This window comes from Sorex araneus, chromosome 8 (assembly GCF_027595985.1).
Source record: "Sorex araneus isolate mSorAra2 chromosome 8, mSorAra2.pri, whole genome shotgun sequence".
Classification (NCBI taxonomy): Eukaryota; Metazoa; Chordata; class Mammalia; order Eulipotyphla; family Soricidae; genus Sorex; species Sorex araneus.
In genome coordinates, this window is record NC_073309.1 from 20,528,235 (window position 1) to 20,555,337 (window position 27,103).

The following is a 27,103-nucleotide window of genomic DNA, read 5'->3' on the forward strand; positions in this document are numbered from 1 at the left end:
TTCTTGGATGCTCTTGTAGGCTCTGAGCTGGTCACATAACTTCATACACATCTAGCTTCCTTCTATTGGAGGGTACCTTGACATAAAATAGACTGGAAAACTCTTCACTTGGTACCTGGAATAGACATCCAAAACTGACCAGAAAGTCTATTTTTCAGATGCAAATCCTTCTCTTGATGAATAAATGCTTTATTGAAATATAGAGAGGGACATGACAATTCCAAGGCCCCCCAGAGAAGCAGGAACCAACTGGCTTGGTGCTAATCAGAAGGAGGTCTCTGAACACTGCTAGATAGTACCACAAATGAATAAATAATGTCAGACAATGGTCATGTTTTACAACTGGAGAGGGTTACTCTATTTACATTTAAGTATTCATAATTGCATTGTCAGTATGGTCGATTATCGTGTTCCAATCTCCCTTACCCCTCCAACCTGCCACGATATGTTAAGATCTGCCAAGATTGCAAACTTGGAAGCACTGATACAAGGAAAAGAGGAAAATGCATGATTTGTTTAGTTGCTTTTTTTTTTCCTTCCAGAAAGGGTGAAGTGCAAATCCTCTATGCTCTGGCCTCTTTTCAGCCTTCATTTAATATCAGAGAAGCACCCCATCAGAGCTTAAGATCCATATTGATGATTGCATAGTTACATTGCAGGCTCTGCTGTTTCTTGATTATAATTGAGTCACTTACATAAATCTGAGTAAAGGCAGGAAATCAACCATTTGTGATGAATAATTCCTGCAAATTGGATGTAAGACTGCATTTTATAAATGCAGATTAGGTAATAGTTCAAATTTTCAAGAAGAACCCTACAGGTAGCTGTATTATATAATCTTTCTCAATAGCACATTTATTATAGTACAGGTAGGATGGTTGCATGTCCCAATTTGTCTAGAATAATCTTACTTCATACTTGTTGTTCTGTCCTATTTATATTTGTCTTAGACACACATACCTTGGTATCAAGACAAAATATGTGGTCATCCTGTACTAAAAAAAGTACATATATGTATTATATATAACTGAAAAAGCAGTATAATCTTTTAGAACTTGCATATGTTTTAGTGTTACACCTTCTAAATCTGAAAATCAGCACTTCTACTTGCAAGTGTAATCTGGATAAAGTTCTAAAACTTTTCTGGGATTCTACTTCTTTATAAGATAAACATAGACTTCTACTTTATCACTATTAAAAAAATAAAGCCTACATTAACAGTGCCTGAAATACTATGGTTTGATATGTATGGTTTTCGGTAAAATGTACAGAAATCATAGTTTCATTGGAAAAATGTAGAGAAACCGTAGACTCACTGAAAAAAAGAAACACAGCACAACAACAAATGCTCTCTATTCCCTTTTCCTTGGATTTCCCTTTGAAAATGCATTTTACTGGGGCCTGAGAGGCAGGTATCACATTTCCCTTGCATTCAGTTGACCCAAATTCGATCACTGGCATCCCATCGGGTCCCCTAAGCTGCATACCCTCTCAAACATGAAACTTCATAATATTCATTTTATAAGTAGAAAAGAATACAGGTAAGAAAGTCCATAATGGATAACGACCGGGGCATCTTTGGCTGGCCACCACAAAGAGACATGGCCCCTTGAAATCTTCTCCTGCCAACTATCCCCCCAGCTTCCCAGCTCTGTCCGTCACTTCTGTTTCCCTTTTGTAAAATAATTTTTGTCTCCTGGCTCTTCTAAGAGGCGAGGAGGAGGCTGAGCATGGCTGCTCCTCATTCCACTCCTGTATTATCCAAGGGCGGTAATGAGCTGCTGAAATTAGAAATGTCCCAGTGTTCAGTGACAAGTTGAGACAGCCATACCCCCTCCCACTCCCAGAAACCAGCATCCACACTCAGGCCTTTAATGATAAAGTACTCCTCTTCCTGCAAGGGACAGTTGCACAAATTCATGGGCTTCAGAGCCCAAGCCCACTGCCTTTTGATACTCCCATCTTCAGCAACTCTTTTTTCCTGACAAGTTCATGGTTTATCATTGCTTTTCATCCAAATTCAGCCTCTCAATGACTAATAATTATACTCAGATTTATTTCTCATTTGAAGATCCATATATACACTTAGGAACCAAAGACCCATGCTGATTTTTCTTTTCACTTACACTTAGAATGCCGTTTCAAAGATACTTCAATGATAGGCATTTGAGAATCTTCCAAAAATGCTCTAACAGGATAAACTGTATGCATTTCTGCATGTAATTATCTTATAATTTTTATACTTTGAAGATTTTTTCCATGTGATTTCAGCTGCCATTTAACACAAAGATTTATTTAAACAAACATTAATTATTATATTTTTCTGGATCAATGTGTAAAATAAAAATATTTAGATACTATTCTTGGGGAAAGGAGAGTGAGTTTGGGCTCACACTTGCAAGTTTTCAGGAGCTATTTCTGGCTCTGTGCTCAGAAGTGATCCCTAGCAAAACCAGGGTTTAAATTCAATTGGAAGCATGCAGTGGAAATTCCTTATCTCCTTGTACTATCTCTCTGACCCTAAATGCTATTTTTAGGTAAAATTAATTAGCATTCTAAAGTTATAAAAATCCACGGTGGAAGAAGGTGTTACAAAAACAGATGATCTATATAACATATATTACATATGATAGCCTGGCAAGCTCCCTGTGGCATATTCGATATGCCAAAAACAGTAACAATAATGGGTCTCATTCCCCTGACTCTGAAAGAGCCTCCAATATGATACCATTGGGAAGGATAAGTAAGGAGAGGCTGCTAAAATCTCAGGGCTAGTACGAATGTAAACATTAGTTGCGCCTGCTCGAGCAAATCGATGAACAACGGGATGACAGTGATACAGTGATGGAATTATGTATATATGCACATGAATGCCTGTGTGTATGCATGTGTACATAGTCATACAAAGAATAATCACAGAATTAACCACTACCCCTTTCTAGTTAATACATCTGCAATGCCAATTTAATTTTCCTCTACTTTTGTAACCTACACAGGAACTTATACCTGAACCCACATTACAAAATTCTGAGAAAGATGTTATGATAAAGAAGCTCAAAGCTTTAGCTCTTGAAAGGCTCCATATTGCCTATAAAGAGCCAAGGACAGTGTTTTTGTTACATGAGTTATCACAGCAAGACAACCTACTGTCCTGAACTACTGTAGTGGCTGCCACAACTCCACAGTCAACCCGTCATCATCTCTTGCCACTTTTGGTTAGAGAAAAGCAAGCCATTTGACTTTATTGTTGTCCTCTTTCCACATTTCATAATTTTCCTTCCCATGTCTGCTTTGAACCCCTTACAGATTTCTTTCCACATGGCACGTAGAGCAGCACTTTGCAGACAGGATGTGAAAGGGCACCCTCCCTCGAATTCCTTTTCCAAAGAGAAGGCCTTCAAGGAAGCTTGCCAAGCTTAGAAAATAAATAGGCAGAATGTGTAGTTTTAAATAACAACTGAACATTAAGTGCCCAATAACTATTGGGTGAACAAATGTTTCTCAAATGATCTGAATATAAACTGTAGACTATGAAAAGTTTCTGTACATTGTCCAAAGTTCTGTATATTGCCAGGGTATGGCAAAGTAACACTTATAAGACATTAACTACTCTGATATTTTTGTTGTTGTTATGTTTTCAGGGAGAAGCAAAATGAAAACATCTTCCCTCTCTTTAGCTGAGGAGATAGTACCAGGGTTAGCATGTACCTGACTGAGGTTCAGTTCATGTCATCATATAACCTCTCGAGAACCACCCTGGTGGTCCCTTGGACTGGGAACTGAACATTTTTACATTCTCAGGCCCTAGCACTGATTGGCTACTCTGGCTGGCCAACAATGGAGCCCTTGGGCACCACCTGAGATGACCCCCCCAACTCCTACCCTCAACAAAATAAACCAAACAAATCTCTCTCTTGTCTGGATGGATCTTTATTTTTTACTATATTCGTGAAAAAAATGTTATTTTTCTGGGATAAACAACTCATGAATTTTATATTCTTACTCCTTGTATATAATGCTATTTACTTGATAGCCTTCAATTTCCTAATAATTCAAGTGGATTAGAAAACAAGCAAGCAGTGATGACAGGTATTGTGTGTAGAGAGTCTGACTCTACAATCCAATCATAATGATTTACAATGTCTGACTCAAAAAGCTTTCTCACTCATAGTACCTGCCCCTATTTCCAATCCTGAGTCTGTTGGCGATGCCTCAATGTGGCAAAGAGAAACAGTGAAAGTAAGTAATATATTTCTATTATCATAATTCCAGAAATTATGTGGTTAAGGCAACTAAGAAGTAAATGTTTTGAAATTTCTAACAGAACTAGAAGCTAAATTTTTCATTCATGAGAAGACACAATTCACTATAATATCTTTGTTTATCATAAAATAGAAGATTATAATTATCTTCTTAATTGTAAAGAAGATACAATTTCTTTTTCCTACAGACACTCCATAAAGGAGATCAGTTGATGTTAAGGAATTGTTTTCTACCTGAACTCTAGAGAGAATATGGTAGGAGTTCTTGCTGAAGATAAATTTAACAAACTTTTTACGAGTCATGTTTTTGAACTCCCAGTAAGAAAAAAAAGATACTGACTAAAGAGTGGAGAATTTTATTAATCACTGAAGAACCATGTAAGACAGGGATTCTTATCTCTAAACAGGCATTGCCTATTTAGAGAAAAATCATGAGAGAAATATGATTCTAGCAGCCATAATTTTTAAAAAAAGAATATTCAAGGAGCCAGAGAGTAGAGCTAGCACAGGAGTTAATAAGCTTGCCTGGCATGCGGCTCTCTGGTTAGGATCCCTGGCACCACATATGCTCTCCTGAGCTCTCCCAGGGTGATTTCAGAGTGCAGATTCAGGAGTCATCTCTGAACACTGCTGGGTGTGGCCTGAAATCCAAATAAACAAACAAACAAATCACTCTAAATGAACTCGACAATAATATATTAAGAGCTCAACCTAAGTACATCCTGACAAAGAAAATTATGCTTTTATTACACACTTAATTTTCCATCTATAAACGAGTCCATATTATTTCTACATCTCTATTTGTGTTTATATATATGCATGCATATATACATGTATATATATGTATATATATATATATAGGGCTGGAGCGATAGCACAGCAATTGGGCATTCGCCTTTCACTTAGCCAACCCAAGTTCGATTCCTCCGCCCTCTCAGAGAGCCTGTGCAGCAGAGCCTGGCAAGCTACCTGTGCGTATTGGATATGCCAAAAACAGTAACAATAAGTCTCTCAATGAGAGACATTACTGGTGCCCGCTTGAACAAATCGATGAGCAACGCGATGACTATATATATATATAGCACAGCAGGTAGGGTGTTTGCCTTAAATGTGGCCGACCTGGGTTCTATTCCTCTGCCCCTCTTGGAGAGCTCGGCAGCTACCAAGAGTATCCTGCCTGCATGGCAGATCCTGGCAAGCTCCCCATGGCATATTTGATATGCCAAACACAGCAGCAAGTCTCACAATGAAGACGTTACTGGTGTCCACTCGAGCAAATCTATGAGCAACGGGATGACAGTGATGGTGATATTCAAATACAAACATATATGCTAGCACCCTAAATTAAGGGCAAAAGGCTGTGTCTAGATAATGAGCTTAACATAGTGACTCTATCACCACCTATCACTGGTGACTCTCACTTGAATGGTTAATACAAATTATAGCATCAGCATCAACATATTAATGGGAGAGGACGTGAATACAACTGGGATGGTTCTGAGTGGCTGTTCGTGCCCCTTGTAAAGCACTACTACTATGAGTGAGTTTGCTTATCACAAGTCTAAAAATTATAAAAGATATTAGACTGAGTACACTTCACACAGTGCTTGGCATATTTTAACTTGAAAATTTAGAAAGATTCTCCCCTTTCCGAATATTAGGTGTCAACAGTTTTATAAATTCAGATACTTGTTCCACTTTTTGTGAGGGCTCAGTAAGTCTTCACTGGAACCTAATTCCCACACAACCTCAGCCTCTGTCCTCAGTCATGAATAGTTTTACCAAACACCATCTTTGATTCTGGGAGACAGTATGCACAAGAGGCCTGGGTTTCTTGGGAGATTCCAAACCACCTTATGCACTGTGCTTGGTCCTTTCAAAAATGTTCATCTCTGTAGATTCTGACTTTGCGAAACCAAGTTGAGTGACTAAAATCTTAAACTCCAAAGGTGGAAAAAAATTCTATCTCCAGCTTTTCAATTTGGCTTCATAAAAGCACAGAAGATTTTTTTTTTTAATCTCACATAATAGGCCTCAGACATAGCAGGAAATCTCAGACATCAGAAATCACTGAGTAATGAGGGACTCACTCCTAGAAAGTTAAGGAAAAAAATTACAACTAGGGTTCTGAAAGTGAAGTGGAACAGGAGAGTTTGCATGGGAGAAGTCCAGCTCGTTCTGACAGAACATTATTTTTCATTTGACTCAAGCCTGTGAAGTGTCTTAAAGATGAATAGGATGTCGTATGCTATATTAGAATATTGTTACCTTTATTCACAATATCAATACTGAGACTGCCTGTTGCACACATTATGATTTTGCAGACACTGTGTTGGTATATCTGAGGTCAGGACCCAATATTATCCATTTTTGCATCCATAGTGCCTCACTTAATTGTGCTAGAGCACGTTCAACTGCCATGACAGCTCCACTGGCTATTTTCCCCCTATTCTTCACAACTTTCACAAGACTTTATTTCTGATTTTTGCCATTCCTCTATGGCTCAGGGAGGTAACATTGTTATCACAGTTGTTACAAATTTAAGGACTCTGCATGGATCACTTGTGATTCCCTATATCACATTTAGTTACTTTTAAATATTCCCTCTGGATTAAAAAAAAGACACTGGGGGCTGGAGTAATAGCACAGCGGGTAGGGCGTTTGCCTTGCACGCGGCCGACCCGGGTTCGAATCCCAGCATCCCATATGGTCCCCTGAGCACCGCCAGGGGTAATTCCTGAGTGCAGAGCCAGGAGTGACCCCTGTGCATCGCCGGGTGTGACCCCCCCCCAAAAAAGCAAAAAATAATAATAAAAATTTAAAAAAGACACCAAAAAACAACTTTCCTCAATTACCTTGCTGATTGTTAATATACCTGTGCTTAAAATTTGGTAGGAGTTCAATAAATGTTCATGACGTCAATCTCTTAATAATGCAATGAGATTATATAAAGGTAAAGGGTTTTTCTATACATTATGCCATTTTCATTATGTATGAACTATTAATAATATGTAATATTATTTTTAAAAAGCACCTGGATATTTAATAGTTGAGTAACGAGCAGACTCCACACCTCAGTAGCTTCTTTTCTAAGGATGTTTGGCATGATGGCACAAAAAATTGGTACTTTGGTAAGAGAGGCAGTTAGTTAACTGAAAGTCCTTAATTTAGAGAGAATTTGACATTTTCGTTGGGCATTTGAAGCAAGTTAAACCAACTGGCATCCGACCAACAGTGTGGGAAACAATATGACATTCTAGAAAGTAGTCATTATAAAACCTCTATATAATATTCAAAAAATAGCTGAACTGTAACATATGCTATCTAGGGAATTCCTTTTCCTTCAGAGCATGTATTTAATTAACATTTATAAAATTTGGAAATGCTAACCACCTTTAAGAAATTTGTGTTTATTAAGAAGGCGAAGGTCTCCAAATTAATGTTATCTACAAAAACATGTCTGGCAGTGATTTGGGTATGGAAAATCAGAATAGAGAGTTGATTTTATTCAACAAGTATACTGAAATTTTGTGGCATGCTTATTATCAGCCAAGTTCTGTGTCTGAGTTAAGTCTTCTATGATTGTTCATGAGAAAAGATTAGTGGACCAGAGTTTGGGCACCACCTAAAACCTAATAACACAGGTAAAATACAACTGATTTGTAGAAATATTTTAAAAACTAATATACATAAAAAGACTTTTAAGTGTAGATTAAAACCAAGCATTTTTATAAATATATACTATGCACGAGATCTTTTTGCTTGCTTTTGGGCCACCCCCAGCGATGCTCAGGGTTTAATCCTGACTCTGTACTCAGAAGTCACTTCAGGAAGGGTTCAGGGAACCATAAAGGTTCTGTAGCACTGTATCACTGTTGTCCCATTGTTCATCGATTTGCTTGAGCAGGCACCAGTAACATCTCCATTGTTGAGACTTATTGTTACTGTTTTTGGCATATCGAATACACCATGGGGAGCTTGCCAGGCTCTGCCGTGTGGGCGGGACACTCTCAGTAGCTTGCCAGGCTCTCCAAGAGGGACAGAGGAATCAAACCCGGGTTGGCTGCATGCAAGGCAAACCTCCTACCCACTGTGTTATCACTCAGGGAACCATAAAGGTTACCAGGGGTCAAACCTAGGACAGCTGCATGCAAGGCCCTGCCCACTGTACTATCTTTCTGGCCCTAATGCATAAAATATTTTATCAATACGTTAAGGAAATTTAAAATTAAAGTAACAAAATAAAGAATTTTAAAATACATAAATCTTGATTATTATTGACTCCTTCCTGCTTTCAGTGAGAGTCAGAAGAAATATTTAAGGAAGAAAAACAAAAAGGAAAAGAAAACAAAAAAGAGAAACAAAATATTTTTATGTCATCTTCAGAACCTATTTTATTAAGCTGTTAATGCACCTTAATTTTAAAATTAGTTTTAAGTTTGTAATGAAATTTAGCAGTAAGAACAGAGAGCAGAGAGTGATAACATATTCCCTGACCCCCCCATTGTCCCCCATCTTCCTATGCCAATAAACCCCACCTCTGTTGCAGCATGGTTAGAGCTGGGGCATTCACAGCGCAGCCCCTTGGTTCTTGTGTCTCCCTAGGAAAGATTTTTCATGGAGGCACAGAACATTTAAAGCAAGCAGTTATGTGAGAAAGAGAACAAAAGCACTGCAGGGAATGGGGTCACCAATGGAAAATACCTTCTTCTGTTTCATTTTTTTCTTTATACTTTCAGACTTCCCACCTTCCCCATTGCCTTTTTTTATTCCAGGAGGAAGTTTCCTGGGAATCTTAGGGTCTGACCCGGTTTTGCTGTTTCAGGATGTTGGCAAGGCCAATGTAAACTGTCACAGTAGCAGGTGGCACGACTTTTGATAGGTTCAAGTTTCATAATAATCATTTTATAAGTTGCAGTTTGCTCATCAGTCACTTGGGACTAACCTGTGTTTGCTTTCTCTGGTTAAAACAGAGAGAGAGATGCCACAGAGGGAAATAAAGACTTAGTGAGCTTTGTAATCTGGCTTGGCTCCCCCTCTGGCAGTAACTGACCACTCATTTACTCTCCTCTGTCCTTTGTCCTGACCTCATAAATTCGCCCACACCATCAACTACTGAACGCTATCTGTCAACTACACCGGAGCAGTGTATTTGTTGTAACTGATAAATGTTTATTACTCGCAGTCCATACTTTACACTGGGAGTTCATTCTCTGTGCTGTACATTCTGTGGAATTAATTTTATTCATCTATTTGTGGAGGGTGACAGTGTTTCGGGGGGCTACCCACAGCAATGTATTCAGAGGTAAAAGAACACTGGAGGTTCTTGTGAGCTATTATTTGGTGCCAGGAATCCAATCAAGGTTGCAGCCAAAGTGGCCCAGGCTAGGCAGTGCCTTACCTCTTATGCTATTTCTCTGACCCCTGGTAACATGTTCTATCTTTTGTTTAGGGGGACATACCTGGTGTTCTCAAGGATCATTCCTGGCTCTGTGCTCAGTGCTCACTCCTGGTAGTAATGAGTTTCTTATGTGTAGGCAAGGATCGAACCTGATCAGCTGTGTGTAGGGCAAGTATCATGTACTGCATGCAGAGTGGCCAAGTCACCACTACTCGTAGTAAAGGTAATACTACTCTTTCCGAGCAGCAATGCAGGGTGGTATGATTTTCAACTACAGTGATTCTCAATCATATGCCCCGTCCTATTCCCTGTTAGCCTGAAAATGTCTTTTTTGGTCATCTCCAAAACAACACACTATCCCGAATCTATAGTCCAGTCAATTGCTTAGGCATTGAGAACAGTGAAGAAGCATATAGAAAGAAAGTGTCAACATCTTTCAGATAGTAATATTGCTCTTAACGTGACAGAAGTTCAATGTCATCAACACTCCGGGAAGGGGCTGACTGCTTTCCCGGAAGGAGGGAACAATAGCGACTATTCTTTTGCTCACAGTTTGGCTGTGCAGCATAGCAAGAGCTAAATCAAACTTTTTGAGAGGGAATCCAGATGCCGCTGATCAGGGGGAGTTCTCTGCTAAGTGTCTGTTTTGTTCATAAATCCAGCCCTGGGACGTTAGCCGAGGACAAAGATTTGCTTACACCACATCAATCGCAATACCACTATGGTATTGGTTTCTCTTGGCTGCTGGTAGGCGTTATCCTGTGATCCCAGACTCCTGCACTTGGTGCCAGCTCTTCTAGGGTTAGCCTGGTCTCATCCCATGTCCTCTTCAGATGGATCTTCCAGTCCTGGTCTACAGTGTCACAAAATAGATTTGAGGGAAATTACAACTAGGAGCAAAAGAAACATGGATCAGAATGTAGTATTAGAAAGCAGGGAGGCAGAGACTGTTAAATGAGACCACATAATTCTGAACAGTGGCATTTTCACCTTGTTAATAAAAGATAATGTACATGGGTATTGAAATCTCCTGGGGGAACAGCATAGAACTGAATTAGTGAAAGACTGTCTCAGAGCTAGAATTGGACTGGCAGGAAGGGGAGAAGTTGGGGACAGATGTCCTAGTTCTGACATGGGGTAGAAGTTTATGAAACCGCCAAGGTGATACATTTGAGAACCATTTAGATGGTTGAATCGAGTATTCGGTGACATTTTGAAGTGGAGTTCAGTGAAGATATCTTTTGGAAAGTTCACAGAGTTTGGGTTTTGTCTGATCTCTTAGGATAATAAGGTAATTCTTTATTCAGCATGTTAAGAGCACCAAACTGAAAAAAAAATACAGATGGTGCTCACACCTGGCTTTTTAAAATATTTTTAATTCTATAATTATCACTCTATGTATATTATCTAATATTATTCTTGATAATTGGTACAGTATTGTTGAATTAGAGTTTGAAATGTGTTTTTTAGCTTCAAATATACTAAACCACAGCTTCAGCTGCTTTAATTTTTTCTCTTCTCTTCTTGAAGTTAATAATGCTCCTGCAAAAGCAATTAAACTAAAAAATAAAGCTTCATTTTGAAGAATAAGCAGCTTGCAACCTGGTTTAACGCTGAGATGGCATTAATAACACAGCACTTATGATCTAAGGGAGAAAATGAAAAGTCTTTATTATTTCCCCAAACACAGGGACAACAAAAGCCTAAAGACACACTATCAACATTTATTGCATTAGAAAACATGCAGTTTTGTAAACGAAATGCTTACTTGTACGCATTATATCCTCCACTTTGGTGATTTGGCTAAATAGTTCATTTGATCTCCAAACATAAAGAGCTCTAATGTCATTTCAAGACGCTGAAGCCAAGTGGAAAGGTGAGAGGGAAAGAGATCTAGCCAGAACCAATGAGGCAGCCTTTACACAGTGGTATATCATGGGGCATAAATCCTCATTTGATTTAACCCAGAGTAAATGATCTTTGCATTTTAAAATAGGACTATTAAAAAAAAAAAAACCTTCGTCCTAATCCCTCCTCTGCTTTCTACAAGGCTGAGAATGAGACAGGCTGGTGATTTCAGTAAAATAAAAGTGAAGCCTGACTTTGAACTGAGGAATTTAAGCCTTGCTTCTTATTAGTCTCGAGAAATCAGAACCACTCTTGTAGCTGGCTTACTCTTGGTTTAGCATGGAGAAAAGCTTTCCACAGCCCTTATGGCCCAGAAATAAACACATCTTTGTTCAATTCAACCCTTGAAATTGGAAACTGCTATCAGCGAAAGCTCCGTTTAAAAAAAAAATAAAAGCTGTATTAAACAAATGATTTGTACTTAATAAGATGCCTCACATAATCCCCAGCTTTCCACAACAATACGATGGTGGCAAGAGGTGCCCTCTGTTCACCTCCCCTGCTAGTGACAGCAGTTGCTTGGGATGAGGGTTGCATTCTGGAAAGAAAGCACTGTAACCTAATTATCATGCAGCCGCTAATGCCCTGTGGAGCCACATTGATTCTGAGCCCAGAAAAAAAAGTATATCACCCTTGCCTTTTCTTTCCAGAAAAAGATCCAAGATTAACGTTAAGAGGAAATTCATACCATCTATTCTTTTCCCACTCCCTCCCTCTCTCTCTCTCTCTCTCTCTCTCTCTCTCTCTCTCTCTCTCTCTCTCTCTCTTTCTCTCTCTTTTAAATTGGCACTTAAAAAATCTAAGCTCTCTTTAAAGCCAATATATCATGTCATCTAAATGCTATATATTTTTTCTCTCAAAATGATTTTAGGTATGTTCTCCTAAGAGCAATTTTAATTTCATTAAAAATCAAACTTTTAAACTATTATTGTAGTGAAATTCTACTTTCAGGGTATTTTTGTGTATGAGAAAGCAATTATTTCATCCATGCTTTTGAGTGTGGTAACTTTTTTTTAAAAAAATTGGGTATCTAGAGGAGAAAAACAGGAGGGGGAGTCGGGGGAATTTTTATGCAAATATTAAAAATTGCCACTAACAGACACAGCCACAAGTTTCAACCTGTGAAATGCTTCTGATTTCCAGTTGGGAGACTTTTAATCCCATTAATAGTGACACTGTATTAAAAAAGTGAATACAAAGAAAGAAAAAGCACCTTGTTTGGCATCAATGGGAAGCTTTTTGTGTGTGTGTGTGTAAGACTACATAGAAACTAGCAATTTTTGTTTTGTTTTGTCTTAAAGGTGCATATATTTGAATCTACAAACTCATTTCTGAAATAAAAACCCAAGAACTACTCTGGTGTATGCTCAGATGGATGTATTGAATTGGTGTTGAATTGATTTACTATTTTATTATTAATAGGAGAAAAATCCCACAAACTTTTAAAATTAGGTTGCTGATTAGATCAATTCTAGACTATGTCCACATTATGGAATTTATATTAACTCAAAGAATATGAAGAAAATAACTGACAAGATGCATGTTAAAGGAAAAAATTATGGAGTTAACAACTAATTTTATAAAAGACTTAAAAAAATCTTCCCCTCCCCTGCAAACAAACAAACACCTAAAGTGATTTTTTTTTTCCCTAAGTCACTACCTATGAGGAAGGGAGCTAAGGGTACTGGGAATGGAAGAACTGCTCACTTTTTATTCAATGTAATTCCATTTTTTTGAATTATTACAGTGTGCATATATTTTATAGACTTGAATATTTTAGTATTTTTCAACTTGAAAAAATTTATGCATTCCTTGTGAATATGGGATTCATCAATAAAATTTGAATAAAATATATTTCCTGAGTGTTATTATTTGTTTTTCTGTTAGAGAATATTTCAGCACTTGATATTTTATTAATTTTTTTCACATTACTATTTTATTTTGTTTTATAGTGAAGCCATAGCCAGAAGTGCTCAGGCCTTAGCTCTAGGCTCTGTGCTCAGGGATCACTCCTGGTGCACTTGGCAGATCATATGGAGAGCTAGGGATTGAAGTCAGGTTGTCCGTGTGCAAAGCAAGGGCCCTAACCACTGTACTATTGCTCCTGTCCTGCCTTATGCTTTCTTTCTTAATTAAATGTTTTACTTTTTCACTTTAGATACACATGTGTCACTGTATCACTGTAATTCCCTCAATCATCGATTTGCTGGAGCGGGCACCAGTAATGTCTCCATTTGTTCTAGCTCTGAGATTTTTGGCAGCCTCTCTTTACTCATGCTTCCCAGCGGTGCCACATTGGAGGCTCTTTCAAGGTAAGGGGAATGAGACCCATCTTTGTTACTGTATTTGGCATATCGAATACACCACAAAGAGCTTGCGAGGCTCTGCCATGCAGGCAGGGTGCTCTTGGTACCATGCCAGGTTCTCTGAGAGGGAGAACTAGGCTGTAAGAGGTTCTGGGAGCATTGTTTCATAGTCTCTAGATCTTGGCAATTGATGGGATTACACGAGCACCAGGGGCAGTTAGTGGGTATGGCTGCCAAACTACTGGAAAATGGGGGGTCTGGGTGGAGGAGCCCAGTCCCAATGCAAGCAGGCTTGGAGATCTCAGCCCCGGGGTCCCACACACCTGGGTTCCTCTGCCGTTCCTTCATGCGTGGGGCTCGTCCGAATGTGTGGAGAGGGGCCTTGAGCATGGCTGTGGCTGGGTTCTGGAGATACACATGTACTCATGAGAAATAACATAGGAACCAGAAGATAGTATAGCAATTAGGGCATGTAAGAAAACAGGTTCAATCCCTAACATCAAGTGGCCCCAATATTGGCCGGTACCGTCTTGGAAATGCCTGACCACCCTGGAGGCTCCAGATCAGGGAGGGTGGTTCATCACAGGGCCTGGGCAGCACTGCATCCTCGGTTCCTTGCATTACACTTTGGGATGGGTGGCCAAGAATCACTCTTGGAATCGAGATTCCTGAGCACTTTGCATTCGTGAGCCCTGGGTTTAATCCCTGGCACAACCACACACACACACACACACACACACACACACACGAAAGAACACATTAAGAGTCCCACATATCCTTTGCCCAGTTGCCGAGTTGCCCAATTTTCTCAAGTGATACCATCTTGTGAAGCAAGAATCCCTCAAGTCCCTTAAACAAAATCCCTTTCTGTAGCTGCATGTATTTTTCTTCTAAACTGCTACCTCAGTCCCCACTTTAATCAATGGGATCTGTTCTCCTCTCCAAACTGCTACCAATATGTCATATGTGCTACATGTGGAATCACGCAGTGTGCCACTTTTGGGGATTAGTTTTGGTTTATTCAACACAATTTTCTGAAAATTCTTGGCAGTTGTTTCCTGTATTAGTTGATTAACTTGTTTTGTTTTGTTTTTTTTGGGGGGACACAGCCAGCAGTGCTCAGGGTACCATATGGACAGAGTCCAGGTCAGCAGTTGGAACACAAACACCTTATCCACTCTGCTGTCCCTCTTGTGCCAGTGATTTATCATTTTTATTAATTGTATTTCATGGCATGAATGCACCTACCCCATTGGTTGAAGTATCACCGGCTGAAGGCAAGACTGTCTCCAGTTTTGACTTTGTAAGATGGATCTCTTCCCCAAACTATTCAGACAGGGCTGTTACTTTTTATTTGTTCGTTTGCTTGGTTTTTGTTTTTTAAACCAGAATATCCAAAGCAGGCTTCATTTAAATGCATACCACGGTGGCATGTGTAGTTAGGGAAAAGCAGTCCCACTAGTCTGTCTGAGAAACTGTTAAGCTTGCTTAATGGGGGAGGACCACACCGATTGAAGGTCATCTAAATACCAAAGCTTTTTTTCCCCTTAAATCAGAGAAACTATCCTAAGGCAGCACAAACAACTAGAGGTACAGTTTTGAAATAGGAAACCATCCCTTCTCATTACATGAGACACCGACCTGTCCTCCCCTGCCCCTCCCCCCATTCTCTCTCCTGCATGCCAGAGGCCCATACCCTATCCTTTAGCACAGGATATAAATACTGTGGCTATCACATTTGCTTTAAAATGTATAGCTACATAAACTCCCCTATATATCACTGTCACTGTCACTGTCATCCCATTGCTCATCGATTTGTTCGAGCGGGCACCAGTAACGTCTCTCGATTGTGAGACTTATTGTTACTGTTTTTGGCACATACAATACGCCATGGGTAGCTTCCCAGGCTCTGCTGTGCGGGTGCAATACTCTCGGTAGCTTGTCGGGCTCTCCAAGAGGGACGGAGGAATCGAACACGGGTCAGCCCGTGAAAGGCAAACGCCCTACCGTTGTGCTATATGTATATAATGAAATTTAGTGTTTTTCTTTAATTAGCTGTGGGTTTATAATATGCTCTTGCAGCCTAAGAAGAACCAAGAGCGATGGGAAAAAATGTACTACTACATCTTGACCAATTCAGGCATAAAATCATTCCATAGGTTTTAGTGTGAACGTAAATGACCAAGAGTGACATTCCTGGCTTTAATTATAAACATGCCTTTGTTTATTCAATGTTTTATCCAGAGTAACTGTATTTGTTTGATTTTCATCCAAAATATATGAAAGATTCAATTCTTCCAACTCATTACTAGCATTTAGCAATTATTTTTTATTATCTATTATTTTATTTCAACCTCCCTGCTACTGTGAAGTAATATCTCATTGTGCTTCGATTCCACATGTTTCTAATGGTTAATTATTTTTAACTATCTTTGCTTTTTTAAAATGCCTTTCTGAATAACTATACATGATCATTTGGTGTAATTTCTCTTACAGTTTTTAAATCTACTTTCTATTTAGGTTATCATTAATGTTGTTGTTATTTGTTTTGGGGCCATACCTGGCAGTTATCAGGTTTACTCCTGGCTCTGCACTCAGGAATCACTCCTGAAGGAACTTGAGGTACCCTTTGGGGTGCCAGGAATGGAATATGGATTGACTTCATACAAGGCAGGTTTCCTGTGCACTGTACAATCTCCAGTACCACATAAGGTTCCTTGAAGACCCTCAGGAGTACTCCCTGAGCACAGAGCCAGAAATAAAGCCTTGAGCACAGCCAGTTGTACCTCCCTTCCAAAAACCAAACAAAGTCCGGATAGGGCAGGAGAAACAAAGGTAAGAGTCTTTAGCCTCTGTGCCCTCTGGCTCCATTAGATGAAAGCATATATTTGACTTTTGTGACTCTATCATGAGTAGGAAACAAATTTTCTCCAAATAATTGCAATACTCTAGTGTTCACAGTCTAGTATATTCTAGTGTGTCCTAGTGTAATGATATAATTCAGTTGTAGGCAATTGAAAATGCAGACAATAAAAAAGCAATTTTTGAGTTGGTGGAATAAGTAATTCATGATGAGATATTCTAAGTAATCCCATTTTCCAGCAGAATGTTCAACTCTTTATGGAGTTCCAGTCTGTCTCATAAATGTCGTTCAAACTTCATTATCTTCATCTACAAGACTCCTACACTTAAGGAAGGACACCCTGTGGTTTTCTTCTTATTTCTTTCAATCTAAGTAAAATTATGAATTGATAATAGATATTAAAACATTGATGCACATGGTTATTATCATTAAATGTACACACATATAATTATCATTATATATTACCCTGGCAATAATGTAACATAATACTTTTTAAGGGATTATGACAGGAGTCTTCACAATGTCCATTTCAAGTTGATAATGTCATAAGGTCCATTAAATATGGAAGTGAAAACAGAGGTGAAAAGTCTTACAATGGAATAAAATCATAGGTATCTTGATTGTAGAGCATTAACCTCTGTGGCAGAACTGGATTAAAACCAGTTTGCTGCAAGACATAAAGATTTTGACTACCTTGTCATGTTGATGCCTCTGCATGGATATTACTGCCTGACCTTTTACTCAGACCTAGCACCTTCTTGACTCTTTGTCAAGAAGATATTCCCAGTTATTTCCTCACAGGTGGTTATATTGGGCCATTTTGTTATCAGTAAAAGCCACTGGCCATGCTTTTCAAGCAGTCTCTTTTACCAGTTATCACACAAATGCCCTACTTGTACTCCCCTAATAATATATCACTTTTCTAAACTCCTCAAGGCAATTTTATGAAGAGTTCTCTGAGCTAGGGGATTGCATGTGGGTGGCCTCATTTCACACTCACTGCTCTTCCTAGTAGATAAGCCCAGATAACAACAGACCATGACATGGGCTCTCAGTCCTTTCCAAACCAATGGTTACCCTGAGAAATTCATTAAAGTTTCCAAAGCAAATTGACCAAATGCTAAGTATCAAGTTTCATAAGCACCTGGACTTAGGACCAAGGTAGAAGAGAAAAATGTAGAAAACCTAACAGGGTTCATGAATATGAGCACAATTAGGTCACATCTGAAAGAGTCCTCCATCCCCAACATCACTATATCACTGTCATCCCATTGCTCATCGATTTGCTCGAGCGGGCACCAGTAATGTCTCCATTGTAAGATGTGTTGTTACTGTTTTTGGCATATCGAATACTCCACAGGTAGCTTGCCAGGCTCTGACAAGCAGGCGAGATACTCTCGGTAGCTTGACGGGCTTTCCGAGAGGGGCGGAGGAATTGAACCTGGATCGGCTTCGTGCAAGGCAAATGCCCTACCCGCTGTGCTATTGCTCCAGCTCCTATCCCCAGCATAAATACATCATATTGGTAAGAAGATTTCCCTGTACCTGAGACCCCAGTTGGAGTGACTGTAAAGTGGAGATGTAGGAAGATGACAGACTCAGTTCTCTCATAGAGGAGAGGAGCTAGCGAGAAAATGTGTTCAATTTGCTGCGGGGCTGCTCTCTGAGACTACACAACTCTGACCTGTGGCTAGTGAGTGACTGCTTCCTGATAGTCTTCCAACTCCAAACACCAAATGATCCTGTTAGTGTAAAAAAAATTATTTTGTGCTCTACAAGAGCAGGTGGTTGTAGACATATAAGAAGTAGCTGATAAGAAAACAATTCACTCATAGCTTAACCTGAAACCCCAATTATATGTAATATGCATTAATGAGGAAAGATGGAACGATTTAAAGAAAACTACAGATGCGATGCCTACCAAGACTAGTGACCTTTTTAGGATACGTGAAGAATTGTTATTCTCATTGTTTTAGCAACTCAAATACAAAGCACTCCTTTTTAATTGAGACTTACATTTAATTGCACCATCTGAGTTGTTATTGTCTATTTAGAAATATGGGAATGAGTATTACCAATGCACCTTTCCCCTTCTTACTTCTTTATTTAGCTTACAAAGACAATTGGCTCAATAACTTTGCAAAATAAATATGCCTTCAAGAGCTTAAAACTGTAGTTTGTTAAAATATAACAACTGTAAGTTATAAAGGGCAGAATTAAAATGCTATGGTTCTTATTGTTCAACAATTTTCTGTTAAAAGACAGTCTATTTCTCTGATTGAAATGTGTCGTGATGGGTCTGAAGAGAGCACAGGAGTTAAGGTGTATGTGGGCAACCCTAGATTAATTGCTGAGCATTGACAGGAATGGCCCCTGAGCATAAATGACCCCAGGAGCAAGTCTTGAGCATCACCAGGTGTGGCTACCAAATGTCCTCTCAGAAGGAAAAGAGAGAAATAAAGAGACAGAAAGAAACAGATACAGAAAGGAAGGAAGAAAGAAAGAAAGAAAGAAAGAAAGAAAGAAAGAAAGAAAGAAAGAAAGAAAGAAAGAAAGAAAGAAAGAAGAGAGAGAGAGAGAGAGAGAGAAAGAAAGAAAGAAAGAAAGAAAGAAAGAAAGAAAGAAAGAAAGAAAGAAAGAAAGAAAGAAAGAAAGAAAGAAAGAAAGAAAGAAGGAAGGAAGGAAGGAAGGAAGGAAGGAAGGAAGGGAAAGAAAGAAAGAAAGAAAGAAAGAAAGAAAGAAAGAAAGAAAGAAAGAAAGAAAGAAAGAAAGAAAGAAAGAAAGAAAGAAAGAAAGAAAGAAAGAAAGAAAGAAAGAAAGAAAGAAAGAAAGAGAAAGAAAGAAAGAAAATGTTTTATAGCACTACTCAAGGAGATTCATTTATCTATTGTTATATTCTTTTGGGGGAGTATTACATCTGGGGTACTCAGGACTTATCCCTGGTTCTGTGCTCAAGAATCACTCCAGGCAATGCTTAGGAGACCATATGTAGTGCTGACAATATTGAACCAGGTTGGTCCCTTGCAAGGCAGGTACATTACCCACCATCCTCTCTCTCTCTCTCTCACCTCAATTGATGATGTTTTTCAAGCAACGTTTTATTGTCAAAGATATATTTTTAAGCAAATTCTGTCATTTCACCATATAGAACCAATGTTTTATGTTAGACTGATAGCATGATTAATGGTAAAGACAAAACTTGTGTTTTCTGATAGCTTCTACAGGCTTTATGTGACTTTATATAAAACAACCTGGACTCCGTGCCAGGCTGTTTTCATTTTTGGCACCCCAGAGTGGGGGCAGGTGGGAACCCTTCCGGCCCCAAGGGACCCAGCCCTGGGAGCCAACCTCCACTACCCAACTGCCGCCACGTTCCAGGCCACTTTGTGGACCATGCTGCGTGACACATTATAAGACACTTCCTAGCCATTTTCCATAATTACCACAGCATATTTGATGGAGTTAAGACAGTAGGCAACACTGGAATATATATCTTACACTGGAATAAAGTCATATACACAAACGCGCGCGCGCACACACACACACACACACACACACACACACACACTTACCTCTCAGAGAGCCCGGCAAGCTACCAAGAGTATCCCTCCTACACGGCAGAGCCTGGCAGGCTACCCGTGGTGTATTGGATATGCCAAAAACAGAAATGATAGGTCTTATTTCCCTGACCCAGAAAGAGTCTCCAGTCATTGGGAAAGACTAGTAAGGAGAGGCTGCTAAAATCTCGGGGTTGGGAGGAATAGAGACGTTACTGATGCCTGCTCGAGTAAATCGATGAACAATGGAATGACAGTGATACAGTGATATAAAACATTTTAAAAGCTATATCTACAGGCATTTCTCTTTTCAGATTAGAAACAAAATTTTAGTCTAATGTAGTTTTCTGGGTACATAATGGCATGAGGAGGCAGTTGAACGTATGCTCTGACTTCATTAGAAATCACAGAAACTGCTAGACAGTAAAGAGAATCTGATGCTAGCATGTGATTGCGAGGCAATTTATAACCAGTACAGCAGGGAACAAATTGATATTTTTATTTAAGAGATGATATTTCAAACATTCTAGATGGCACATAATTTGTTAAAAAGGAAAACACTGTAAATTGACTTATATTACAGATTATGCCTGTCTATATTTGCCATCCATATTGCATGATTTAAATTGACATATGTCTTCTTTCATCTGTAAAAGGACTTATTACCTTGTCCTTTCAAGACTCACTCAATTTTATTTATGGTGAGGAGAATTTGTAAGAGAAGCTTGTAAGTATAATATGCAATTATTTTGAGAGCTGTGTTAGAAATGGCAATAAGGCAGTTTCTTGTCCTACATAATGACTTCTTTTGATAGGGCACACACTTATTTGTGTCAATATAAATTTATATGTGCCAAATTAATCATAAAGATGTTACTTACTCAGGTCTCTAGTATTTTGAAAGTACCCAGAGTTCACACTATACGTGGGGAGATGTGTTCACTTCCTTTAAAATAGGAGAATGCCTGATATAGAATCTTCCATGATCTTGAATGGAATCAAGCAGAAGTAGAAAAAAAGCAAAACAAAACAAAAAGTTTCCCAAATTGTTTTTAGTTTGCCATGAGTTTCATTTCTAAGCAAGATCTGTGTTTGGCCATTCAGAATAGGAATCCTGAAATATGGGAGACTTTGTATCGTGTATAACTTACTTGAGATTTTTGGTTTTTGCCTGTTGAATCCTTAGGGGCTCCCAAGTGAGGCTTGGGGGGAATCTTGGGTCAACTCCAGTGATATTCAATCAGTCCTGCCTGAAATTAAGTGACAGGGTCTGAGGATGCAGAGCTGTGAGGATCCTGTGGTATGTGGGACCACTAGGGTCAATCCGGTGGTGGTTGGGGGTCACCAAAGTGACATCTGGCTTTACGGTGCTGAGGAACCAGATGGTACCTTTCAGAGAACCTTAAGCTTATGTCACATTCCTGGCTCCTTAATTTTTTAAAATTTTAGTTTGGAGAAACAAAACTGGAGTAAGAAAAGAATGTTGGTTACTAGGTTGTAACTAGTTGTCATCACTGTTGTCAAACTTTTCAGTAGGTTCAATTAGAAAGTGACAATCATTTTTTTTTCAAAGAAAGTACAACACTTTAAGTACTTATCCAGGACTTAGTAGTAGCTGAACTATTTTTATTTCAATACAATTAGGTTTTATAGAGTCTAATAATTCTGAAAATCTCAGTGTTTATATTTGAAGAAAATTTGGAAATACTAGACAAAAAACTTTTGGACTTATGTCATCTGAGACTGGCAATATTCTTATGTTGCATGTTCAGATCTCAGTTATCCATAGAGCTAATTCAATTCTGAGTCAGATCACAGTACTGTGAGCTATTTCTTCCATGTTCTGTGGGTTAGGGTCTTACAGAGATCACTACACTTGACATTGTGACCTCAGTTCACCAAAATAAATTATGTGAAGAAATATATTGAGACAACGTTTTAAGTAATTCATAAATAGAATATGCTATTTAAAATTTTGATAGGTCTGTGTCTTGATCAGTGTGGGGGAAAAGAAAGCATCAGTTGACCAGTATGAAAAAAAAGGACTTCATGTGAGTAGGAGAAACCAGAAAAGTAGACGCCACTATGACAAATGCAAATAGAAGATCAATTCGTTCAGAGATAGTATTTGACATTTAAATATAATTTATAATAATTCAGCCACAAAATATTCAGTATTTTTAAAGTTGATTTATATGAGGAAACTAATATGCATTAAGTTATCAAAAGCAAGACAGTTTATCATAAAGTCTTGTAAGTTATCTGAAGCAAAATATAAAGAATAAATCTAGGGATGAGAACAAAAGTCAGGACAAAATAAAAGAAAGAAGACTTAAAAACGTTTTGTTAAAATAAATAAATCTAGAAAATGATTAACAAGTCACAAAGATTCCCAAGACCAGACCCCATCACCATGTGGGATGAGTCTCATCCAGAAATTAGCCTGTTATAAAACTCAGGTATGCGGGTTTTGGTAGCAATCTCTATGTTCTCACAGAGTCAGGGATGGGCTACCTTTGCCCATATCCCTGTTCTTCGGTGATCCTGGCAATCATGTACTTGAATCTGAGAATGATTCAGAGACTCACAAGTAAATCTTGAAAGAGATAAAAAAAAAACACTGCAAAGATGCTTCCAGGCCCTAAACTTACCATCCAGTTAAAAACTTAACTACAGTTGTATCACTTGATTCAAAATTTTAGAATTTCTGGACATCTCAAACTCTACACCACTGATATATGAGGAATACATCCCACTATACATTGGATGGTATGTAAAGTAGAAGGCAACCAACAACATTTAAGGAAATATTAACACACAAGACTTAACCTGTATCATGTTAGTAATCTCTTATACAAGGGCTTAAGTGGTACATGGTGAGAAACAACAATCTTTACACACTTTCATTTAAGGACAACTTTTTTGATAAGTTTTTGAAAATTATTCAAAACAAGCAATATAAAATAAATTATTTAGGGTCTCTAAATTGGGGCAGGCTTAAGTGGTGGTTGGGGAAATGGGAAGTAATGGTAGGAAGATCTAATGGTGGTGGGTTGGTGTTGGAATATTGAATGCAACAAATCATCATAAAAAACTTTATAAAAAATGATAAATAAAAGCATTTTATTAAATTACATACCATTTGCAACATACTTAATATATACTTTTTTATATATTTGTAAAATATATAAATAAAATAAAATACAAGCCTCATGCATGAAGGAACATCCAGAGACCATAGAATCAAGCTCCCAAAAGAGAGTCTCTTGCTGCCACACCTGGCAGTCTTCACTGCAGCCCCTCAGAGAGGATGGGGTGCATTTTTCTCCCCACCCTGAGCAGAGCCTCGACAGCTGAAGACACAGCCATGCTCAAGGCCACTCTCCACACGTTCGGACGAGCCTCATGCATGAAGTAACTAGCAGAGAAACCCAGGTGTGCAGGACCAGGGGCCAAGATCTCCAAGGCTGCTTGAATTGGGACTGGGCCTCTTAAACCCAGATCCCCAATTTTCCAGTAGCTGGGTAGTCACACCCAGAAACTGTCCCCAGGACCGTGTAATTCCATCAATGGCCAACATCCAATTTGGCCTTGAGACATCTAAGAGCCTAGTTCTTCTTCTTGGAGAACCTGACAAGCTACCAAGAGTCTGTCGTCTGAATGTTCCCCATGGCATATTCATATCCCAAATACAGTAAAAGATATATACATACCTCTCAGAGAGCCTGGCAAGCTATCGAGAGTATCTAACCCACATGGCAGAGCCTGGCAAGCTACCCATGGCGTATTCGATATGCCCAAAACAGTAACAATAGGTCTCATTCCCCTGACCCTGAAAGAGCCTCCAATTGTTGGGAAAGATGAGTAAAGGAGGCTGCTAAAATCTCAGGGCTGAGTGTAATAGAGACGTTACTGGTGCCCACTCTAGTAAATCAACGAACAACAGGATGACAGTGATACAGTGATAGTGATACTTATTTTATATATGCAATGAAAATTATGTTCACATTAGAATCATTTTTATGTTTTTGATTTTAGATGGTTGCTAATTTTTATGACTATATGCAAACATTATCTCAATACATAAAATTATATTTTATATAATGTAAAGTCCTTCTCTTGGCCTGCTGAGTTTTGCTGTCTCCGATACCACAGGGATCTTTTACCCGAGGGTGGCCTTTCCCATCCTCTCTGCCACATGAAGAAAAGCTATCGGTTATCGGTTATCGGATAGCTACCTGCTATCAGTTCTGTTTCCCATCTGCCCTGGATGCTCCTTTCCCTGAACTTTCCAGACGACCTCTGATTGGCTCAGGTTTGACAGAGGGAAGACAGTTGCTAGTATATTGATAATAAACAATTAATAAATAAAACTGATTTTGCAGAGTCCTGCAATATGATCTTATTCTGATTACTGCTAGAGACTCTTAATAGATATTTGTTACTTAGTCAGGAATGAGTTATTTATCCTCTTGAGATAGAAACCGAGGCCACAAAGGGAATCTAGCTTTTCTGATTGCAGTTAGTGGATGTCGAATAGAATGTGAGAAAATTGAATATTTTCTGACATTTATCAACACCCTGACCTTGTCTAATTTCTTTTCACTCATTTGTGATGAATTTTTTCCTCATCTGTTAAATAGGAATTCACTTTACATACGCATAATAAAGAAGCTTAGTTTAGAAGTTTTAGATTTACTGAAAAAAATTGAAAAATTGACTCCCTTGCTCAAACCTTGCATTAATATGGTATATATGTGAAAATTAATGGCCCAGTATTGCTACATAAAAATTAATGGTCCAATATTAATACCTTATTACTAATAAAACTATTGCTGATTTTATTATTCACAAAGAATAAAGTCTATAAATAGGATTTTTCTAGGCTCTGTTTGGGGCCTTGGGACCATGCTCAGGACCTACTCCTAAATATATTTGCTCAGGGATCACTCCTGGTATTACTCTGGGGCACATGGGTAGTGTTGGAGTCAAACTTAGGTCTGGTTTCAAGCAAGACAAATGCTTTAACAAAACTACTATCTCTCCAGCTCCAAGATTCCCTCAGTTCTTACAATGAGTATTTTTTTTTCTGTTTCAGGATCACATAAAAGGTCATGATATTATATTTGGTTGTCTAGTCTCCTTAGGCTTTCTTTGGATTCTGACAGTTTCTCAGAATTCTTCTTAATGACCTTGACAGTTCAGAGAACCATTGGGTATTTTGTGGAATTTCCATCTGTTCGGTTTTGTGTGATTATTTTCTTCATAAACTGACTGTTGTGATGGGATGGTAGGAAAAAAATACAGAGTGAGTGTCACTTTTATCATATCTTATCATGGATATATTGGATGTAGCATATCAACATGATTTATTATTGATGGTATTGACCTTGATCAACTAGAAGAGGTAGTGTGTATCAAATTGATGCATGAAAATTTGCTCTTTGTCCTCAACTTTCATGCAGCACTATTTGGAAAGAAGTCAATATGTGCTGTCAAAGTTTAAAGAGTTGAAAGTTGTGTTCCACATCATAACCTCCCTAAGTGTGAAATGTGCTCATAAATTATTTAGAATTCTTAATGGGAAACTTGTCTTTTATACTCCCATTATATAATTTACTCCCATAAATATATACTCATGGATTTTAAATTTTATATTTAGGCTACACTGGAATACTTTTTATAGCTCAAATTGTTCTAGTTATGGTCACTGGAGTTCTTTCATTTGATTTCTGTATCTTTTGACATACTTTTATCAATAGTCATGTTTTCTTTTGAGCTCATCTTTACTTTTTGGCGCTATAATACAGTCCAAGACTACCTACCAAGTCCCTGATGTAGTTTTAAAATAATATATTTTCCCTTCAGGATTTCTGGTTTCTTTTATTGGATAATTGTATTAAAAACCAAAAATCTAAGCATTAGGTGTTCTTTTTGTTACTGTGGGGTTTGAAAGGGATTTTAAAGCTACAAGTGAAATTAACAGAATCCCATAATATATATATATGTATACATATATATATAAAACAAAGCTTAAAATTAGAAAATAGAGCAAAACAAGCAGAACAAAATAAACAAATCTTTAATTCACTTCACTTTGCTTTATTTCCTCACAATACTCCTGGTGTGAATTTCATGAACTCATCATTTTCACATGGCCAATCCAAAGGACGATTCCATTATTCTCTGTTCTCAGCCTCTTGAGAGTATATATCACAATGCACCCTTCTTTGGCACCTGAAAGTTTTTAAAAATTTCTTCACTGACAACTCCACCTCAATTTTATTGCTTAGCCCTACAAGTCTATTACGCTGTACTGTTGATTTATCAAGAGTATACGATGGAGACAGTCTTTGGGATAGATGGCATTGGTGAGACTAGACAGCCACATGCAAAAGAATGAAGCAATGTGCTTAGGGACAGGAGTGGTTGTACAGAGAGTAAGGCATTTGCTTTGCATACAGCTGACCCACGTTTGATTCCCAGAATCCCATGTGGTCGGTCCCCTGAGTTGCACCAGGAACATTTCCAGGTGTGGTGCAAAAGCCAAACCAAACAAAAACAAAAGAATGAAGCACAATTCCTCGCTCACACTACAAAGTCAGTCTGAAATGCGTTAAAGGGGGTTGAAGGGATGGTATTAGATAGGTTTGGTCCACCTGCTCTCCCCATATGGATTGAAGACTTGGAAGCTAGGCACCCAAATACAATAAGGTTGAAGTAAAAACAAGAGTAACTGTCCTTGATAACAGCTTCAGTGATGTCATCAGATACTCCACTGAAAGAGTAAGAGAAACAAAAGACAA